Source organism: Melanostigma gelatinosum, assembly GCF_949748355.1.
Source record: "Melanostigma gelatinosum genome assembly, chromosome: 5".
Classification (NCBI taxonomy): domain Eukaryota; kingdom Metazoa; phylum Chordata; class Actinopteri; order Perciformes; family Zoarcidae; genus Melanostigma; species Melanostigma gelatinosum.
In genome coordinates, this window is record NC_136638.1 from 13,869,141 (window position 1) to 13,879,415 (window position 10,275).

Genomic DNA, 10,275 nt, shown 5'->3' on the forward strand with positions numbered 1-10,275 from the left:
TACTGTGACTTAACTCTTTGACCAGGTCACAGTGACGTCAAAGGACGCATCTGACTGGGTGTATCTATGGTTTATTGTGGGGCAAACTGATAACAAAGGGATTTGTAAACAGGCCATAAAGTGCCTTCAGGGTATCGTAAAGACAGGACACTATGCTTCAAAGAAAAACATCTGCCTTGACTGGTTTCCTTCTTCTGTTTATTCTTGTTTGCCAACCAAGATAACAGCATGCTGCTGGGTATAAATGTCCATGCATTTGAATGTGTTGTCAGATCACCTCTTGCAGATGACGGTGCTGTATCTGTGAGACTGTGTTCTCTTTGCTTGCAAGCAAATAAATTGACTATTACAACTTTGATCGTTCATCCAGACTCTGTTTCATTTGACATTGATTTGATAACACTTTGACACTCTTCTCCCGACTATTCATAGAAATATTCCACAACAGAAATCTAAACTCAGATGAAAGAAATTAATTTTTATCATAAAAAACAACTGACAATACCATCCCTAGAACCAAGCTGCTTGCATGGCTAAAGAAATAAAGTCTCCTCTCCCCTATAAGTCCTGTCCTACATTATGTATCATGTAGTGCCTGGTGCTGGGTTATCCCTGTGAAGAAGCCCTGACACTTAAAAGCGGGGTTTTCAAGGTGAATAATCTAGAGAAAGCGACCAAACTTTTCAAAAGCAGCCTTCCTTCCCATGTGAAATGGCCTGTATTCTCACAGTCTCTCGTCACCAAAGATTAATAACGGGCAAGGCATCTTTGGACCTATTGTGTGAAATGCACTTTGAAAAATGAGGAGGAATTCATCATGAAGCCTCTGGTGTGATGAGGGTGAGATGCAGTTCCCTGGAGGGCAAACCTTGAAAGAGAAGCCAGGATCTTGTTTAATTTTCACCTCATGTCTCCCACTGGATTCCCTGGTAACAGAATCTTGAAATTAGTTTGCTCTGCCAGAGTCTTACTCTCTATATGATTGTGCACGTATGGGCCTGTGTTAAAGTTCAGATGTAAGTAATTGCTCATTGCTTTTTTTGTTCCATGAGTGTGTTTCAATCAACCTGCCGGGCCCATCGTGTCCTGGTCTCCATCAGACGTCCCGTCACTGACAGAGATGACTGTAATTATATGCTCAGCGTTTCTTCTCTCCGATACCAAAATAGAATTATGATCCACCAGCCCACACACACACACACACGCACACACACACACTTAACAAACAAACAAACAAGCGCACACCTCCATCGTAATCAACTCTGATGAAACGCAATTAATATCCAATTCCACCAGCCTTTGTTTTCCGTAGTGGATTTAAAAAGAAATGAGGAGCTCCGGGGGGAATTGAATCATGAAAACCAATATTTAGTGTTGTGACATTGTCTGTTTGAGGTCAGAGATAAATGACTGGAGAGCTCAGGTCTAAATTGCCTTTGTGAGTAAAATGAGTGTAAGAAAACGAGCGCAAAATACCCTCGGTGTTTTTTTATTAAGATGTGAGAGGTCTTTAGTATGCCGGAGGCCTCAGGTGTTTGGACAAACAGAAGATTCCAATCTTAAGCTTCCCGTCTGGCTCTTGATGACACACCAATGGATAGCCAGCCGCCTGATTCCCCCTGCTAGTCTTCAATCAATATCAGAAGCAGCAGGGGAGGGAGAGGTATCTTGGCTTCTCTCCGTTTCCCCTTTAAATCAAACTTACTATGCGGCGAAGGATGACAACCCAGTCATCCTTTATCTTGCTGTAGAGACAAGACCAAGGAATGCCTCAAAGCAAACTGTGTGCTCTGCACTCTCCTACCTAGCCGCCTCAGCGATAAACCGTGTGCGTACCCTGTGGTGGAGTTATGGGTGTGACAATATTTTGGTCAGATGTCTAGATAGACTGTTGTTGTCTTGTCAATAAACCAGGTGGTTTGACCTCCAGTGTCAAACTTGGCCCTGAGCCCTGTCATGCTTCTGGAAGAAAAGGAAGAAAAAACGAGTAGAAAATGTGTATTTTTATACTCATTCATGTTTAGCTATGAGCCGGGTAGCACATGTTTGCATGCTAACATGCTGAGCTAAAATGACAGTATAGAGCCAAAAAACAAGCCCCAGAGAAACCGTTCTTAATTTACAGCGAAACACCTAAATATGTTATTTGATCACCTTTATGAGCAGTGATTGACAGCAGCGTTAGCAGCTCCTCGGCTCTGATTGGTCGTTATTCTTCAGCCACGGTGGACTCTTGCAAATGCAATTAGAAGCACTAAAAGGTGAGAGTTTGAGCAAATATGATAAAGCTATGGTAATATTTTTATTTTTATTTCAGTTACCAGCTCTATCTTTAAGTACAACCTCACACAGCCACTGTGATGGCTGGAGACTATTCATCTTGTTCAACCAGCATGATGCAGACATTTTAATGATGCATATTCTAAAAGCAAAGACCTAATGTAGGCAGAACAGAAATGTTGCAACACAGACTTTTACTCTTGCAGCTTACAGGCATTACATTTTCAGTGGAATTTGTGGTGTTTCAGTACTCCAAAGGGAAATATTGTAGGAAACGCAGAAATAGCCTGTCACAGAAAAAGGCAAAGATACTCTATTCCACCATCCATTTAACAAGACTGACTTAACAAGACTTTGTCTAGCTATAAGGCCAACGCTTTAGCTCTCCCTCAATATATCTGTCTGCCTTAACATCTCCTTGTTATAGTCCTCCTCCTTCCTCTCCCTTGTGCCAGAGAGATGGACGGCCACAGATCAGGATGGAGGCGGCAACCTCGGGCAGCCTGATGGGGAGCGTGAGTGAGCCATCACTCTTGTAATGAGTTGTTGGGACACAAACTAGGGTGAGTGGGTAGTGGCGAGGGGGAGGAGGGGAGGGATCAACCTATCAGAGGTCAGCCTGGAGATCAAAACGGAGAGGTATGACGAGACGAGGAAGAGCATAAGCACTGTGGTATTAGTGGGAGACAGAAATAGCTGCTACAGGGGGCTTGGTAACAGATCGAGGGCGGGTTGTGTGAGTATGCATCTGTGTGTGTTTAATTCAAGGAGAGCAGTTAAGGGCGAAAGCGTTTTGTGTTATTGTGTGGATATGTCAAACTCTTCAGGACCTGCTGCGAGGAGAAGGGTAATGAGAACAGTTGTGCGGAGATGTTTGTTTTGGGGGCACCAGGAAGTACCTAATTAATGCCATCTCAGAGGCCCTGGTGAGGTCTGACCTTCTGTTCAAAGCCCCGAGCTGCCTCCACCACCTCACCCTGCCTGGGCCGCCATGAGTGAGGCTTGAATTATTGATAAGACTGAGAGGAGAAGTAGGAAAAACTCGGGGGGGGACAGATCTTGAGTTCTCTATTGCATGTGTGCAAGCAAATGAGCTCACGGGAAGTTTACCAATCTATAAAGGGCTGGTCAGAGGAAACGAAGCCCAAGGGCGGGCGTCTCTCGGGCCTATAGAGCAACATCCCAAATAGCATGCATTCTTGAGAGAGGGTTAAAGGTGATGGGAGAGAAGAGGGTGGAGGAGAGCAACAGGAGCATGATGAGTGAGGTCAGAGGATGCATGATGGAAGCAGGAAATGAAAGGAAGACACAAGCAGAGAGGAAGACCGAGACAAAGAATGAAAGAGATGTAATTTGTCCAATAATGTAGGACTGTGCCTACGTGAAATGCAGCAAAGGGAGCATCGGTATGACGGAGAGTGGAAGGGAGTGCTGCGACTACTAAATCAGGCTGCTGCTTTTCCCAAATGCACAGCTGTTATTTTGTCACAGCTGGAGTTCGCTCACAGGAAACAGATGGAGGTAATAAAGCCCGGAGCTGGGTGGACGCTGCTTTCCCACTGGGCTGTCTGTCTGCGAGCAGGCACACTTCATCCCAGCCTTGACACACATAAAGATGCTGAGGATTGAGTGGGGCCCGAATGGCTGGCGGGCAAGGTGACAAGCGGGGTAGGGATTCAATCTGGGGGAAACAAGCCGTGTTTAAAGCTTATGGTTTGAGAATGATTCACGAATGGACTCCAGAAGCAATACAAGGCCTGGGTCTTAAATATCAGCTATGAAGTCACAGACAACACATGCTGGAAATGTGGCGCAGAGCCGGTTTTAAGTTACAAACATATTGATAAATCAATAGTACATCACAGTACATGAAGAATGGTTATATAATTCATTTGATATTATGGGAAATAACCTTATTGGCTTTCTTGTCGAGGGAAAGATTAAAAGACTATTTGCCACCATTTGCTTTTTCTTAATGGAGACTCCTAAGGAAGTTAATTGTCCCAGTCAAGAAACAGTCTGGCACATAGCCCGTAAAACGCTGAAGTGTCGTTTTTACATTCAGTCTTTATATTAAACTAATTAACACATATTTTGATGCGTTTAGGAAAAGCTGTTTCCTCCTGTTTTCATGCCCAGCTAAGCTAACAGACCGCTGGCCTCCAGCTTCACACAGCATTTCACAATAAGATGTGGGAGTAGTATCCATCTATCGGACTCTCGAGAAGCAAGCAAATCAGTTGATTTCCCAAAATTCCTTGAAATAGTTCAACCAAAGCCTCAAGCACCATTTGACACATTAGATTAAAATGGTCTTGAGGAATCAGATGCAACAATAATTTGACAGTATTAAACCAAACTGGCATTTCCTGAGTTACCTTGAAATCCCACAGATTGCATAAAATCTCTCCAGACTACAAACCCGAACACTTTTGCATAAATGGAAAGACTAATTAGCTTCTGCTTGTGCTTTTATTCCATTCTCCTTTAATCCCAACCCACCCAACACCCACGCTCTTTCTCAGCTGAGAAGTCATTAACGGCAAACCTCCCGTGGGAACTGAGGCTGCCTGCATCGAACAAAAACAAATACGAGCTTGTTTCATGCATCAGTCGCCGGAGCCCCTGAGACTGGTCGAGTATGAAGTCACCTTTCTATTATCGAACATTTTTAAAAAGTATTTCTGGACATGATTTCGCCAGGAAATAAGCCATGCTGACTTTCTTTGTGGCTTTTCAGTGGTCTGTATAAACATTTTATGCAGAAACTGAAAAGCGGAGGAATGCATGTTGCTGCCAAAGTGCTGTTATATGTTTTTCTACAGCCCGAAAAAAACCTGCTCCCATGGAGTCATCGAGCGTGGCCCAGGAAAGAAAGAGGGACAGTTGTCAGCTGTTCATCCACATGCACATCTACTGAACAAAGAAATATTAACTTGGCTTGAAGGGAGAAACTCTGCCACCTCAGTGAGATCAGGAGCAATCAAATCCTATTAGTATTACACGCAACACATTCCCTGCACACACACTAACATCACAGTGCTGGAGGACGCTGTCTGTCTTTTAATTCAACAAACAGAGCCCTTATGTTTAGAAGCTTTTAATCTGTCCAAAGCTATTCTTTTCTGTCTCAGGTAACCTCTGGCCTTATTCAGTATGAATTCACAACCCTGAATATGTAAACACACACACACACACACACACACACACGAGGCACCGACATCCTGTTTTTGACACACCTTCTCCCTCCCTGTGGGGCTTACAAGTTATTCAAGGTTCACCCTGCAGCTCATGGTGAAAGAGAGACAGACAGAGACATAGAGGCGCTATAGCGTAGCAGAGAAGCATATCATGGAAATCATGTATATGATGAGTGAGATAACAAAGATGTCGGAGCGGGTTTGAGCTTTTACAGCAGCAGCAGCAGCAGCAGCCAGCGAGCCAGATGTGACAGTCTGCAGTTTGTCTTCCCTGGCAGAGCGGGAGTGATGGCTGCTTTGATCCAGCGCAGGATCTGACATATGCTCAGCTCCTATCTGAGCACTCAACACATCCCCACTGGCATGCGAAAGCCTCGGAACATGCTGGTGTTTGTGTGCAAAGACGGAACCGCAGAGTTCTTCAAACAAAGTCCCACAAAGCCACCTGTCATGGAACGGATGTGATGCCATGCGATTACAAATTGTTCCATTAAATCTCATCCTCAGTTTCCTAGTTTTCCTTTAGTGCAGCGTTGTTCACAGTGTTTCGCTAACACCCCACCTGCAGCAAAGTAAATGTTATCATTGTAGCAAATGTGTCTCTCCCAAGCGGAAATCCACAGTTAAACAGTGAAAAGGCCCTCTGAGTCTCTGTAAACAGTGGCTAGGTGCTTCAGCCTGTGGCGAGGTTTAAGAGCTGCTTTCAACCTCTTGTTTGTCTCCTGGCTGACAGGAAGTATAAACTCTGTTAGTAAAACAAGAATTAGTTCCCTTTTTACAACGAGGTCTGCCCATAAAGGGACACACTGACTTCACGACAGACTCTCTCATCCACAAGCTGTGATATGGAGATAAGAAGGGTTGAACATGGGCTCTGAGGACACTCTGAGGACCCTTGGACACTCTGCTGCATCCCCATATAATAATGTGCATGTCGATGCATATATATTAGCATTCCTGTGAGTGTCCTCTGGGCCGCCGATTTTTGATTATGGCAGTCAAGTAGTCCACTTAGTACAGTATTCATTTGGGGTCTTATCAAATCTATTTGAAGCTTGAAACAGCTGTTCTGTATTTTGAAACAGTCAATAAAATCCTGTAAACCGTGAAGCTGTCCGTTTGACTGCTTTAGAATTTATGTATTAAATATACAAATTTTATTAAGATGGTAATCTGCGTGAGCAACAAGGGAAAATGTTTTTCTGGGGGGGGGGGGGGGGTTATAATATTCATCTGCTTATAGTGATCAATACAAATAACCCAACAGGATGTGGTGTAATTGGACAGTCAGCTCAACCAGATGCAACTAAATCACTGATTTTATGTTACGGCATCAGGTGTACAAAACCAATAATATGATATGAATGTCATAATACACATGCTGTATATTAAGGTTCAAAGTTCATTATTAGCCTTGGGGACAACAGCTGAGAAAACAGATCAACTCAACGTTGATTAAATAGCTGATCTATGTTCTGGTGCTTTCGATCTCATCACATGATCTTCCTCAGCAGATGGCATTTCAATCAGGAGAGACAAGTCAGATGAAGAAAAGGTTATCGTTTATTATTGACAGATGGTATGTGATGATACTCCCTCGTGGAGTCCAGACACTGGTGGTGGTGGCTGACGAGGCTCATAGGATGAGGAGTTGATGAAGCTGATGGATCTGCGAAGACTAGGCTGAGATGGGGAGGTGGAGGGGCGCGTAACAGCAGCACGAACATACTGAAGGTAGAGAGACAATCGTACTCAAAAGAGACAGCAGCAAGATGATGGGCTAACGATGTAATTGTTTCGTTGTGCTATTGGCTCTAAACAGCCGATATCATGATTGACAGCCCCGAGCAATGAAATAATGAGTGAGCATGCATGAGAAGTGAATGGCAGATGTATGAGGCATGCAAGAGTAGTCTTCCTGATTGAACTTATGCTGGAGCTTCATTTGTGCAGATGTCAACATGAATGAGAAGTCCTCAAAGTGCTTAAACATCTACAATCCATATCAACCAGGCAACATTTAACTGTACTGGTTCTTCAGTCAATTTTGAATGCAGGACATCATAATATTGCTACTCTTACTTAAGTAAAATATCTGAAAGCTTGTTTAATCACCGTTACTTTTTTACAAAAATCACAATAGAACGCAAATGCATGACTCAGGGGCAAAGGTAAGTGCAATAGTCTTAATTGAAAAATGATTGAATATCCTAGCAGGTAACAAATGTATAAATGAACAGAGGCAAAATCCAAATTAAACAGGCTGGGTCAAGACACAGTATCAAAAAAAAAAAGAAACCCAGAATGCGAGAAAGCTGTTCCACAAGGCTCAAAGACAATTTGGCAGCGATCAAAAGAAGTGAACCGATATATATGCACTAAGGAGCTAATGAGGGAACGAGAACCAGGTGAGTGTGGTAAATCAGGTGAGGTGATTTTATTGGCAGAAGACTGGCTGGAGGGAGTGGCTGCGTCTGAGACGAGAGCTGAGTAACAACAAGGATAAACAAATGACAAGGCAATAAATCGTCCAAATCACAACCTATTTAGTCATTAAATTAATCCATGATTTGATGTCGCTGCACCATCAATCTGATTATTCTGATCTTAAAACTTTTTTTTCTTCCAGGAACTGAAGTTACATTCTGCTCATGGAGATGCACTCAATCATAACGACTCCATTTTCAATTTAACGGCAGCCGAGAGTCTCGTTTTATGTCCAAAACAGAAGAGTTAAAGCTGTTTTGACACTAAAGGTCCCTCGTTTATAACAAACCATCCCTTCTATTAATTTCCCTGCATACATGTGATACTGACTGTGATACTGAGACATACAACCTGTGGGCATCTTAAGTGCCTCTTATCAGCAGCATCTGCCTCATAAAGAAACAAATTGGGCTGCTGATGCACGCACATCTGATCCCTTGCCCTTGGGGCTTGAACTGAAGAAGATGTTGCAATCGTGAGCTACGGATTTAGTCTGTTTATCTGTTTAACATCACAGAGGATATTGTTCAGATGCGGTTCCCTGTTGGGTACAACAAAGCTCAGAATAAGATGCATCTGTCTGCATGCTCAGCCCATGTCAGCACACAGAGGAGGAGGAGGACAGGAATCCAGATGTGCCTAATCCAGCCGTGCAGGAAGCAGCAAGGAGCGAGTTTCATCATGGAGTCACTGCTGTCTGAGGGCGTGCGAGTTATCAAATGGGAAAGAAATATGTGTAAGAAGGGGCACGGGGGGATATTTGCACCATTTTGTTTTAATATGAATTAAAAATGAATATTTACCAATCTCTGTGATGTAGTGGTAAAGGAGAGATGCACTTCTTATAGTTTAACTCATGTCGTGTGAAAAAGTGGGACAAGAATAAAAGACATATTATAGGAAAAAAGAAATGCAAATATGAATGTAATATTTATTCGACAAATTTCCCCTTGGGGATGAATAAAGTACTTTTCTATTCTATTCTATTCTATTCTTAGGGGAATATACTCACAGGATAAATGCAGTAAGTGTGTAATAATAACCCGTTGTTACTGCTTACAGTATAAATACATGGTATATATTGTAGTAATTAGTGTGGGATGTAAGACTCAGCATCACACATATAATGACTGCGTTTTTCACAGATTGCATGTCGTTCACATTTCTGTTGCTGACAGAGTTGTAACGACCTACAAGTCTGAGGCTCATTGGCAAGGAAATCTAATCCCATACACAGTCTGCAGAGCAGTGCAGACTCTTCACTGATCTGAAAACACAGTCCGTGCCATATTGTGTCAAAGCTTTATAATGTTTTTAAATTGTTTTTGTTTTTTTCCCCATCACTGGCTCATGAATAACCCAGATAACGTTGTGACACCAGAAGAGGAAGTGTCTCGTTCCCACCCTTCCATCCTGTTCCCAAAGCACACGGCACTGCTCTCTGCACCCCCCTCTTACTTCCCCCACGTATCCAGCCTGTCAGACGTCGAAGCACACAGATCTTTTCCTGTTCGGACCTATTCTGTCTCTGCTCTTTCCTGTTGAGCACTGCTCAACGGCTGTGTGTTTGTCTAAAATGTCTCAATGTGAGATGTTACATTTGCAGGAGTTGGCAAGTGTTGCCTGGAGACAGAAACAGGTGGGATTGCCATTGATTTTTTTTTTCCCGTGAGCTGGTGCACATGCATTAAAGATTAAGGGAGCGAGCGATTCGGCAGAATGGCCAGATGTGTTCATTGCAGCTCATTGGAGCTGAAGCTCTTGTCCTGGAGTTCATCGGTTTCTCTGAGGCTGCTGCTCTAACCTCCAACCCCATCCAACGAGCCAGAGGCCCCCCTCTTTCACAGTCTCCATCTCATGAAGACGTCTGTTGCTGTTTGAATTTAAGACCAATCGTGCTCTGCAGTGGCCAAACGCAGTCACGAATAAAACCATGGTGTTCTCAAATAGTTTCCTCATCTGTTCACTTTAATGATTACAGTGGGATCTAGATTACGTTTGTTTGCGAGACACTGGCTTTAAGGTGCTAAAATATGTTAGCTAACACTCTAGGATTGTACATTTTATTGTTGGAAATTTGGAAAGCCGCTTGACTGTGATGCTTTACTGCTGTTGTCAGCTGTTTGTGGGTCTGTGGATTTGCTGCTGTGAGATAGAAAACTTGTGAATGTCTCCACTTAAGCTGCTTATGTGTTAATTCCTGGCTGAAATAGTCTTTGTGAAACACCTCCTTTTAAAAGACTATCTCTCAGCGAACTCTCCACCAGGATACCGAGAGCTAGTTAGCGGCTAACGTAGTAGCAACAGC